The sequence below is a fragment of the Pipistrellus hanaki genome, assembly GCF_964339955.1.
Source record: "Pipistrellus hanaki genome assembly, chromosome: 3".
Classification (NCBI taxonomy): Eukaryota; Metazoa; Chordata; class Mammalia; order Chiroptera; family Vespertilionidae; genus Pipistrellus; species Pipistrellus hanaki.
Window position 1 is genome coordinate 102,438,304 of NC_140505.1, and position 12,193 is coordinate 102,450,496.

At 50.3% G+C, this 12,193-nt stretch overlaps 1 long non-coding RNA gene across 1 annotated transcript; it reads left to right on the top strand.

The window, feature by feature from the left end:
• The first annotated feature begins 3,573 nt into the window (after nucleotides 1-3,573).
• LOC311620304 lies at nucleotides 3,574-4,765 on the top strand. The gene is made up of 2 exons (XR_014794677.1): nucleotides 3,574-3,641; nucleotides 3,771-4,765. It is a non-coding gene; the product is annotated as an uncharacterized lncRNA (long non-coding RNA).
• Nucleotides 4,766-12,193: the final 7,428 nt, after the last annotated feature.

The following is a 12,193-nucleotide window of genomic DNA, read 5'->3' on the forward strand; positions in this document are numbered from 1 at the left end:
AACAGGCCGCAGGGTTTTCATGTCCTAGAAGCAAGAACTGATACCTCTCAACTCCAAGCTTGCTGCACCCCCAAAGTTTGACTTCCCAGGAGTGGCGGCAGGCTGGTGGGAGACAGGCAGGTGTACAATCCAGAGCAGCAGTGCTGCTGAAAGAATAAAAATGTTTAAAAGCTGTCTGTGTTATCTCAACTATCCAAGGCCCCCGCCAGTGATGGGAACAGGACCCTTAAAGTTGTCTCAGGAAACAGCCCTGAGCAGGGAGTAAACAGAGCAGGGTTCACTCCGACAAGATAAGAGAAACAGGATAACAGAGTAAACCTTGCTTTGACAATTCAGTGAAATAGGGGCGAGATTACCGGACAGGACTGTTGACTTAGCGCAAGCCCTGTCATAAAATACATTATTAACGAACCCAGTCTCCCCTTTTAGAATTCCTTTGTTCCCCTCTTCCCCCTCTGTGTGTAGCCCCTCCCGACGTATAGTTTTTGCCTATATATACTTGTGAGCCTTTTTGCTCGGGGCTGGACTCCTCTGCTCCTGCGTGAGTTACGAGTTGAGCCCTAGCATGCTAGAATAAAAAGCCTCTTGCTGTTTGCATCAAGTGACGCCTCCTGCGGGTGATTGGGGTCGCCGTTTGTCCCTGGGACAGAGTGAGGGTCTCCCTCTGGGGGTCTTTCATCTTGGGGGCTCGTCCGGGATATGACGACCACCCCTCATCCGCGGAGCCAACCTTGGAGGTAAGAAGGGGTACCCGAAGTTGTCTGTCTTTGTCTTGTGTTCTGTTATCTGATCTGGATCTGTGTGCGCACTTCTGTTATCAGATCTGGTTCTGTATTGGCAGCCGTTCGGCGACTCGTGAGAGTGGCTGGACAGTGGTCGGTAGACGTGCCCGGAGGGCCACAGGCTGCGACCCTGGGGGACGCCCCAAGGGAGGAGGAGAGCCAGGGACGCCTGGTAGTCTCCTGCTGTAAGGGTGCTGATTGAGTTTAACTGTTTGGATCAGGTGTTGTTCCAAGATCGCGCCCGTCTGATTCTGTTGTTTGTCTGTGGCGGACAAGGTGGGTCCTCGTGTCTGTGACATTTCTGTTATTTGTGCTTCTGACAACCACCGAGGCCTGGTTCTGTCTGGGTTTTGGAGTCTGAAGACTCCCTGGTTCTGTCTGGGTTTGGAGTCTAGGAACTCCCTGGTTCTGTCTGGGTTTTGGAGTCTGGAGACTCCCTGGTTCTGGTCTGAGTGAGTGTTGTTCTGGTCTGAATGAGTGTTGTTGTGAGTGTTGAGAGAGTGCAGCTGCAATCGAGTGTGTGGGAATTGGTAAAAGTGTTCGTTTTTCCTCTTTGGGATTTGTTTTGGACTTATTTGTTGCCTAACTGTTTATAAATTGGAAGGAAAGAGAAAAATGGGGCAAGGAAACTCAAAAGAGAGTCACCTAAGTCCCCTTGAATGCATGGTTAAAAATTTTCCGGACTTAAAAACGAGGTGAAGGCTATGGTGTTTCTGTAGATGCCTTCACTCTCCGGAGACTCTGTGAATTGGAGTGGCCGACATTTGGGGTTGATTGGCCTTCAACAGGGACCCTAGACATGGGGCCCTGCACGGGAGTCCGGCGGATAGTCTATAGGAGCCCTGGGCATCCGGACCAAATTCCATACATTGATATCCAGATTGATGTTCTTTTTGATAACCCCAAATGGCTGAAGGAGTGTGGTTGTCTCCTTGACAAGAGAAAATTGGGAAAGAAACCTCCCAGGTCTGTCTTACTCGCCCGGCCACAGGCGAGCAGAGAGAAAGAAAGAAACCTTTAATTTGTTTAAAGCTGAGTGCTCTGATGGCTAGCAAACCGCCCCGAGTGGCCACTGGGATTCCTTTTTCCCAGGAGTGCTTTGCTTTCTGTCAGAGGGGAATTGGCCCGCCTAACAGGATTTATGTCTATGTTTATTGATTTGAAGGTATGAGGTTGTAACAATTATAGTCTAAAAAGGTTAAAAGCAAAGACCGAAGTCTAAAAGTAACTATTTACAAGAAGGAAGCTTGAGCTGGCAAAGTCGCCAAGTCTGCCCAGCGAGCTCAAAAACTAAATGAATCTTATTTCAGACACCTGCCTCCACCCAGTCTTCATCAGTGCTGGAGGAACGGTCTCAGAACTGTTTGTTTCAATTAGCCATTTAAATTTAAGGTGATTAGTGATTACAATACATTGTAAAATCTTTAAAGGAAAAAGAAAATATTTTGTGGGCCTCTTGGTCCTTGTATGTGTGTCAACTCAAGTTATAATTTTAAAATCAGTAAGAGCTTGTCAGAAAGTTCAAGGAGTGTAATTGCAGTGGAAGGGTCACCGATTCCCCCATTGCACCTTTGCTAGCAAGAGGCAAGCGGTGGACAGTCTGATGAAAAAGCCCTGGTGGCAGCACTGCCTTCACCACCTGGGACCCGCTCGCTCCCTGCCTCCATTCACCTCCAGGAGTTGTTTGAGTAGCTGGAGGCAGCAGATAAATTAAAACTAGTTTCCCAAGTCATTGTAAGCAGCTTTTAAAATTCCCCACCATGAGGTGGAAACTACCTAGTTGATAATGGTAACAAATTTACATGAATGGCTAGGAGTTTTCAGCTAAAGAATGTGATCTGCAAGGAGTGGCAGGTGATTCCATGGCCTTGCTTACAATGTTTAGTTTTTATCATTGATATCAGCTAAGCAGAGTCATAGCTACTTAAGTATAAATTGAATTAGAAAAAAATTAATTGCAGTAACTAAATGCCTAAAATATGGCAGGCTAAACTGTATTACATGTGTTAAGAATAAGCAATAATGATCAAAGATCTCAAGGATTAATTTATTTTCATTTGTCAGATGAGGAATCTATATGATGCTTGAGCCCTATCCAGATTGTTTCATTAATTTGTTTTGTTTTGCTTTTCTCATATGCCATTGTTATTATCATTTCTAATTGCATTGTAAGCTTGAATTGGGCTTGTACCTGCATCTTGTATTTTGTTTAAACTATAGGAATCATTTTTGGTTTCAGTCATGTGTATCTACTTTATAGATTTAAGTAGACTTCATCACAAAGGTTTAGAATTATGTTAAAACAATGTGAAAACATGGTTTAACCCCCGTGACTGCTTGGACACTTTTCACCGTGTTCTATTAGGGGACTTAAAGGCACAGTTAAAATTCTCCTGTTCCCCTTTTCAGTCTTATCAGAATCTGAGATCTTTATCTGTAGGAAGAATGTGGCAGTTTAAAATTCAAGCGGCTACTAGGAACAGAGTGCTAGACCCGCTCTCTCTTCCCTCTGCCTTTCCTAAATATTTTAAAATAATAAAAGATTTGAGGTATGGTTATAGATTTTTGAAGGACATAGAAAGAAGATTTAAAAGCTAGTGTAAAATAGTAAAAATTTTTATAAAAGTTGTACATGTGATGAGAAGGAGAAACTGGGAGAGAGGGAAAGAACAAAACAGAGACTTAAGAAAAAGACTCTGAGAGTCTGAGAGGGAAGGATTTAGACAGAAGCAGAAATAAAGATTAAAAGAGAAAGTAATATAAGTGTATAAGTATAAATGTGCATGTGAGAAAGGGAGGGAGAAAGACATGAGCAAGAGACAGGAAAGGGCAGAGATTAGAGAGGGAGAGAGACAGAAGGTGAAGTCAGAAGAGACAGAGACTATCTGAAAGAAAGGAAGACTTAGATTCCAAGGGTTTAAACCTCAAAGAAAAAGACTGACAGGACCAGGCTCCTTTCAATTAAGCTCCCAAGGGTGACCTTACAAGTGAGAGAAAAAGCTATTAATTTCCTGATGAGCACTGGGCAGTTTATTCAGTCTTGACAGAGCCGATGGGACCTCTAGGAAGATATCAGTCCAGGGAGCCACCAGACAAACTGACTGTTTTCCTTGGACATCAAGGACTGTAGACCTAAGAAGGAACACGTACTGGAGGAACACAGCCGCTGAACTGGACTGAAGTAGAACAACGGACCTTTGAGGAGCTAAAGAAGGCTCTCGTCTCAGCACCTGCCCTAGCCTCGCCAGATATCACGAAGCCCTTCCACCTTTACGTGAGTGCGGTAAGAGGCATTGCCAAAGGGGTTCTCACTCAGACTCTAGGTCCCTGGAAGAGACCTGTGGCCTATCTAAGAGACTGGACTCTATGGCAGCAGGGTGGCCAGCGTGCTTCCAGGTAGTGGCCACCACAGCATTGCTGGTGAAGGAGGCTAGGCAGATAAGCGGACTCTGGACCAGGAGCTAACCTGGATGGGTCAGGCTTTTCTCTGGGACCAGCCCTGTGTCCGGATTCATAAGACTCTGACCATCAACCCTGCCAACCTGCTTCCAGATGATGATGAGAAACCCATTCATGACTGCACAGAGGTAACAGACGACAAGGTACTGTTCACGGATGAGAGCAGTTACATTCAGGATGGGACCTGATATGCAAGGGCAGTGGTAGTCACCTTGGACCACATCATTTGGGCACAGTTCCAGAACTTTTGGCCTTAATCCAGGCCCTTTGATGGAAACACTGTGCCATCCACAGAGGAAAGAGGGTTACTAACTGCAGCCAGAAGGAATTGGCTGAACAGAAGCAAGCCACTGAAGGACCAGATGGTTGATGGACCCTCCAGATGACAAGACTGTTGGTCCCAGAGGCTCTAGGTCAGAGTTGCCCGGTGACACCAGGTTAAGTGTCACCAAGACTTCTGAACTTCTGTGAGGCAGAGTCACTAGAAGTACTGTTTATATACAGGTAAATGCTAAGCAAGAATAGAGGGACCCCCTAGGAATTTGGGCCCCAGGAAAATTCCCTAGGAGAGCATTAGAAGGTGGGTTTCACAGAAATTAAGCCACCAACATTAAGATACAAGTACATGCTAGTTTTTATAGACACCTTCTCAGATTAGGTTGAAGCATAGGATAGAAAGTGCCTCTGTAGTAGTCCAGAAATTACTCCAGGAGATTATACCTAGATTCGAGCTGCCAGTAGTCATAGGATCAGATAACAGTCCAGCCTTTATAGCAAGGTATCTCAAAGTATAGCTCAAGCTTTAGGACAGGCCTAAGTGAAACTCTAAAAAGTTTAATTAAGTTTGTTCTGAAAACCGGTGAAAATTGGACCAACCCCCTATCCTTTGCCCTCTTGAGGGCCAGGTGTACCCCTTACTGGGACAAGTTTCCCCTTTTTTGGGAGGGGATCATGTATGGTAACCATTTCCTTGCTCAAGTCCTTACAGGTTCTGCAGTTTGCTTGTTCCAGATGCACTGCCAGTGCCCACCACAGACCCTGTAGCCCCGGAACTCAATATGGGTAAAGAAATTTGCTACCCAAGGACTCAAAGGGATGCTGCGCTGCTGTCCTGAGCACGCCCACGGCTGTTGAAGTGGACAGCACCCAGACCTGGCTACACCGCTCCCAGCTCCTGCACAGAAAACAACCTAGATCCTAGCAACCAGCAGCCTCACCCGTGAGATCCCAAGCCTGGCCTAGGAAGAGACTTAATGTCTGCAGGAGGAGAACTGAACTTCAGTGAAGACAGTACTAATGGGAACTGTGGTACTGGAGGTTTTGGTAACTGCAAGAACATTTTTGCTAGCCAGTGAGAAAGTCCAAGGCTAAATAAAGTTACATGTGCAAGGGAATAGGAGAGCAGAAAGAAAGGAATAGAAAAGGCAAAAAGAAAATTAATAAAAATACAACAGCAAGGTAGAAAGGTCACTAAGCTCCCTAGCTAAAGTTGTCCTCCAGAATAGATGAGGTTTAGACCTAATTTTTACTCTGGAGTCATAAAGGAAAGCCTCAGCCAACTTAGAAAAAGATTAAAAACAAAGCAACGAGATCGGGAGGCGCATCAAGGGTGGTTTGAGAGTTGGTACAGCCGGTCCCCTTGGTTCACCACCCTCATATCCACCTTGATGGGTCCCCTTATTATACTGCTTTTAATTCTCACTTTTGGGCCCTGTATCTTAAATTGCCTAGTCACCTTCATCAGGGAGAGGATAAGTGCTGTACAGGTATTAATGCTCAGGCAGCACTACCAGTCCATCAGCCAGGGAGATAGCCTCAAAGAAGGATATGTAGAGACAGAAGTTCCATGATTAGAACTTACCAAAAAGCAAATGGGGGAATGAAAGAATAAAAATGTTTAAAAGCTGTCTGTGTTATCTCAACTATCCAAGGCCCCCGCCAGTGATGGGAACAGGACCCTTAAAGTTGTCTCAGGAAACAGCCCTGAGCAGGGAGTAAACAGAGCAGGGTTCACTCCGACAAGATAAGAGAAACAGGATAACAGAGTAAACCTTGCTTTGACAATTCAGTGAAATAGGGGCGAGATTACCGGACAGGACTGTTGACTTAGCGCAAGCCCTGTCATAAAATACATTATTAACGAACCCAGTCTCCCCTTTTAGAATTCCTTTGTTCCCCTCTTCCCCCTCTGTGTGTAGCCCCTCCCGACGTATAGTTTTTGCCTATATATACTTGTGAGCCTTTTTGCTCGGGGCTGGACTCCTCTGCTCCTGCGTGAGTTACGAGTTGAGCCCTAGCATGCTAGAATAAAAAGCCTCTTGCTGTTTGCATCAAGTGACGCCTCCTGCGGGTGATTGGGGTCGCCGTTTGTCCCTGGGACAGAGTGAGGGTCTCCCTCTGGGGGTCTTTCACTGCAGCCAACAGGCTGCGCCTGGGAGGTGGGGAAGTGGGGGGGCAGGGGGGGGGGGAGAAAATTGCTCGTGTCAGGGAATAGATAGAAGTGTTTTAAAGTTTGACCAGGAGTTGTTAGTTTTTTTAAACCCTTACCTGAGGATATGTTTTTTATTGTTGATTTTTTTAATATTGTTTTAGAAAGAAAAGGAGACAGAGAGAGAGAGAGAGAGAGAGAGAGAGAGAGAGAGAGAGAGAGAGGAGAGAGAGAGAGAGAGAGAGAGAGAGAGAGAGAGAGAGAGAGAGAGAGAGAGAGAGGGAGGGAGGGAGGGAGGGAGGGAGATAGAGGGAAGGAGGGAGGGGGGAGAGAGAGAGAGAGAGAGAGAGAGAGAGAGAGAGAGAGAGAGAGAGAGAGAGAGAACATTGATAGGTTACCTCCCGCTTGCACCCTTACAGGAGAATTGAACCTGTAAACTGAGTATGTGTCCTAACCGGGAATAGAACCTGCCACATTTTGGTGTTCGGGACGGGACGATGCTCCAATCAACTGAGCCACCTGGCCAGGGCGACCAGGAGTTTTTAGGGCGATGATAAGGGACTGAAGGGTCAGCAGCACTCAGGGCTCCTGCCCAGGCCGGCCGGGAGCGGTCCCTGGGCCCTGCAGGCCCCCTGTGAACCACCACGGCTGCTGAGAGTGGGTGACATTCAACAACGTCCCAATCTCTCATTTTCCCAGAAAACCAGGCAAATACATGGTTTGGTGACAGCCCATCCCACACAGGAAATGTTGGGAGAAGCCGAGACTCCGGAGAAAAACGAGGGCTGGAGCCCGTGGCAAGACAGACCGCGGCTGCTCCGTCTGATTTGGGATCTTGCCCTCTGACCTTAAGGGGGACAAGCACGGAAGGGGCCTGCAGAGGCCATCTAGATCCCTGAGCGGCAGAGTCCCCGAATTCTTCGCCTGATTGTGCCCAGCCTCTTTCACCACCTGGTCTCCAAGGAGCATCCCGGTATCAGCTGCAGACCCTTTGTCCCACACCCCCTGCTCCTCCCCTCAGGCCCGGGGGGCAGTATCAGTCCCGCTGTGAAGGGAGGACGGTCAGTAACGTCATGGCTTCTCGGGGTCAGGGCAGGCTCCAGCCCTGGTCTCTGGCCCAGCCCTCTGCACGGCTTCCCGCCCCGGCCCTGCCTCCAGGCTCCGAAAACCACCTCCCTGTCCTTGCTGTGCCCAAAGGCTTCCCCTTTCTCCAGCGCCAAAGGTGGCTTTGTTACGGGATGGCTTTGGGGGAAGCTGAGGATTGAGGGACACTGAGCACAAAGGGAGGAAATGGGCCACCTGGAGCCAGGGCCCTGGGATGGGTGAGCTCCTACCTGCAGCCCCGACTCAGGAGCCCAGGAGCCCAGGAGCCCAGGAGCCCTGCTTTGGCCTCCCCGGCCTGGACCGCCCGCCCTCCTCACACCGCAGCTGTCAGAGCTGTGGAGGGGCCTCGCTCGGGCTTTGCCTCGTAGCCTTGTCCTCCAAGGGGGGCCGTGGTGGCCCCCGACCCCACCCTCCCCACCCAGAGCGGCCTGGCAGCCCCTGCTCTTCCCCCTCCTCAGCCCCGCCCTTCACCGCCCTGGGAGGAGGCTCTCCTCAAAGGCTCCGAACCAGGACATCCACTGCTCTGGCCAGCCTGGCCCCAGGCTGCTGAGCCGCCCTGAGAGGTGTCCCTCTTGGGGCACTTAACACCTTCCTGGGAGGCAGGGCTTCTGCCGGGATTTGTCCGCAGGCAGAGCCTCTGTGTGAGCACTGGCATGTAGGGAGCGGCTATAGGGTTAACCCTCGGACTGACCTGTTGGCAAACCCACAAACAAGTCCCAGCTGAGAGGGCACAGCCCTCTGAGCAAAATTAACTTGACCTTATGACGCCCCCTAGATCCTCCCTGGGCAGCTAATGGGCTGTGGGAGCTGCAGCAGTGCTGCCAGAACAAGTGAAACTCACAGGAACATTGTAACTATGGTGACCACCATCTTGTTTACTTCTGGCTATAAAATAAAGGCTCAGCTTGCTGGCTGGATCTTTCTCTGTGGCGTTAGCCAGGCACAGGAGATCCCCCAGCTTATTCTTCAACTGTCTTTTCTTTAATCCTTCACTCCCCGCCCCCCAGGCTCACCAAACCCCTGGCTGTGCTGGCCGGGCACACTGAGGCCTGCCTTGGGGAGGGGAAGGTGGAGGGTAAGTAGCCAGGGGTCGGGCTGGACTCAGGACGGGCCACAGTGCAGCCGCCCCCTCTCTGTCCTGGCCCCCACCTTCATCCAAGCCAGTGAGGCCCCTGATTGCACCTCCTTACCACCCCCTTTCATTGTGGTAAAATACACAGGAAGTTTACCACTTTACCATTTTTAAAGTGTACAGCTCATGCACATTGCTGAGCGACCATCACCATCGTCCCTCTCCAGAACGCTTCATCTCGCAGAACTGAAACTCTGTCCCCATTAAAAACAACCATTTCCCCAGCCCCTGCAGCCCCTTCTTTCTGTCTCTAGGTAACTGACATAAAGCAAACAAGAAAATAAATAAATTTCTGTAACTTTTTTCATTGACAAAATTTAAAATGTGCCCTGGTAGGTATGCTCTGTGGTTAGAATGTTGGCCCTTAGACAGAAGGGTCTCGGGTTCGATTCCCAATCGAGGGAACCTGGGTTGCAGGCTCGATCCCCAGCCCCAGGGTCAGGGTGTGCGCAGGAGGCAACCAATCTATGCTTCTCTCTCACATCCATGTTCCGCTCTCTTTCTCTTTCCTCCCCTCCCTCTCTCCCCTCCACTTTCTCTAAATATCAATAGGGGGGGGGGCGCGGGGGGGGAGGGATAGCCTTGGGTGAGGATAACCCCCAAAAATTGTTTTTTAATGTGATGGAGATAATTAAACACTTAAAAAAATGACACAAGGAGGCTGGATCTGGGGCCTGGCTCTCCAGGGCCTTCCCTTCCCCTGGGGAGCTGCTGTGCTGCATCAGAGGGCGCTCCCTCCCTCACCCCACACAGCGAGGGCAGAGCCGCGGTCCCAGGGCGCAGGGAGGCAGAGGGCAGCCCTACAGGCGGCTTCAACCCCAGCGGACTCGTCTTCCGTTCCCTAGCGCTGTGCTTCCCAAACGCCTGTGCTTGCGAGTCACCTGTGAGCTGGTGGGAAAGCAGGTTCTGCTTCATGGGCAGTTCCCGGCGATTCTGAGGTGCCGACCCAGGGACCGGCCTCAGAGAAGCTGGGCCTCCTTCCACCCGGGGATCGTGACCTCCAGGCCAGGCAGGACCTCTCTGAGGTAGAAAAAGGCCACGGCCAAGTCCTTCTTGTTTTTAATCACCTGATATACTAAAAAATTAAGAAATGCACAGCAGCCGAAACCGGTTTGGCTCAGTGGTAGAGCCTCGGTCTGCGGACTGAAAGGTCCCAGGTTCGATTCCGGTCAAGGGCATGTACGTTGGTTGTGGGCACATCCCCAGTATGGGGTGTGCAAGAGGCAGCTGATCGATGATTCTCTCTCATTGACATTTCTAGCTCTCTATCTCTCTCCCATACTCTCTGTAAAAAATCAATAAAATATATATTTTTTAAAATGCACAGCAGTTACAAAAATATTGCCAGGTTTTAAATGTTCACAGTTTAGCAAATTAACAAATTTATCACGCCCACCCAGATACAATGCAATAAATTGTGCCTTTTACAAAAAAATGACTGCATTTAAAAACTATGCTCATTCCTAGAGACCACAGGTGTGAGGTCTGGGAAGGGGACACGATGCTAATGAAGGTGTGTGGTGAGCACCCTGCATTCCTGCCATGTGCCACGTGCTTCGGGCCTGAGTGTGACTTCCGTGGGAGTGACGGAGAGGGGTCTGAGGCGGAGGGCACAGCGCGGGCGCGGTCCTGCAGGCTCCGAGCACACACCCAGTGAGTGAAGCTGAGAGACAGGAGGCCCCGCCTTGCCAGCAGCACCCACTGTCCTTGTCCTGGTTCTGGGGCTGCTCTTCCCTGATGATGGGCGGTGTTTAATTTCTCCAGGAAGCCCCTACCTCTTTCAGACAGAGCTGCGGCGGCTCCGGGGCCTCAGCTGGGCATTGCCAAACGTGTCGCAGTGAGAGGAGAGTTCCACGCAGAACACCCTGGAAGGCGAGTTGGCCCCGAGGGCACCCAGGGTACCACCTGCTGCCCCCACCCTCCAGGGCTGGGGTGCGGTCCGGTTCCATGCGTGTGGAACTCCTTTTCAGGCACCTTGGAAGCTGAATTCAGCTGCTCTAGGGCTTCCAGTCTCTTGCGAGACCATTTCTTGAACCTCCAGTATTGACAAATGGGATGACTTTGAATTATAAAAGTTCTAAGTTTAGGAAAGAAATTATACCATTTCTTTGAATAAGAAGCTAGTTTAGAATACTTAAAATATCATCAGACTTGTAACACAGGCCCCCTTCCCCCATCCACCCAACAAACTCACTTATTCTCATTAATCCTTGGAAACTAACCCAGTAGCTGGCACAGAATAGGTCTCAACGAATGAGCGAATGCAGGCCTGAGATGGGTCCTATCAAACTCCCGTTCCACAGGTGTGCCTGGCATTGCCTGTGCGGGCACCCCTGACCTTCAGGGACAGCGCCTTCCTTCCCTGTCAGGGTGCCAGCCTGTCAGGACTCCGGGGTCAGGGTCATCTCTGCTGGGGAAGACTCCGCCAGGGTGTCTGTCCTCCCCGAAGCTTCTGGTGCGGGCATCCTGGTCGCTGGCTGCGCTTGTCCCTTAAGCAAGTCATCTGCGTCCCGGCTCTCCCCCTGGAGGGCCGGTGTTGGGGTTGCTGTGAAGGTCTGCACTCAGGCCACATGCACCACAGGCTGCCCCTCCGGGCAGGACAACTACAGGTAACCCACTGCCCCCACTTGGAGTGATAGGAACCCTTTCTTGCCCACCACCCATTTCCCCACACAGGGCCCAGCAGCTTCCTCGGTAAATAGGTTTGCATGCAACCCACCCTCTGAGCACTTTCTCCCAGGCCACAGCAGGGTGAGTGTGTGTGTGTGTGTGTGTGTGTGTGTGTGTGTTCCCCGGGCTGAGTGATGACCCTGCAGACCGCTGCTTCCTCTCGACGGTGGGGCTGAGGAACACATCGAGTGCTTCCTGGCGGGCTGAGAAAGCGGGCTCTGTGTGAGGATAAGAGCATCATTGAGAGGTGATGGCGGACGCAGAGGAGACTTCGGTGCGGACAAAGACGGGTGTTTCCACACCCGGCACTGCTGTCTGCGTGCGGAGCGCTCCACAAGGCTGGGACTGTGCGGCTCCCGGAGAAGCACAGCAGCTGGGAGCGAGTGCGGAAGGGCTCTGTGACCAGAGAGTGGCTGGCAATGCCCCACGAGAAGTAACGGCTGCCTCCTTCTTGGTGGAGAGCCAGGCCGTCTCAGAAACGCAGAGGGGCGTGAAATGCTCAGAAGTGAAAAGGTTTTCTTTTAAATTCATGAAAGCAACAGCATGTGAACACTTTTTAATCATCTACTGACATAATTTGATTTCCAACTGGTATATGATAAATATCAATTAAAATTT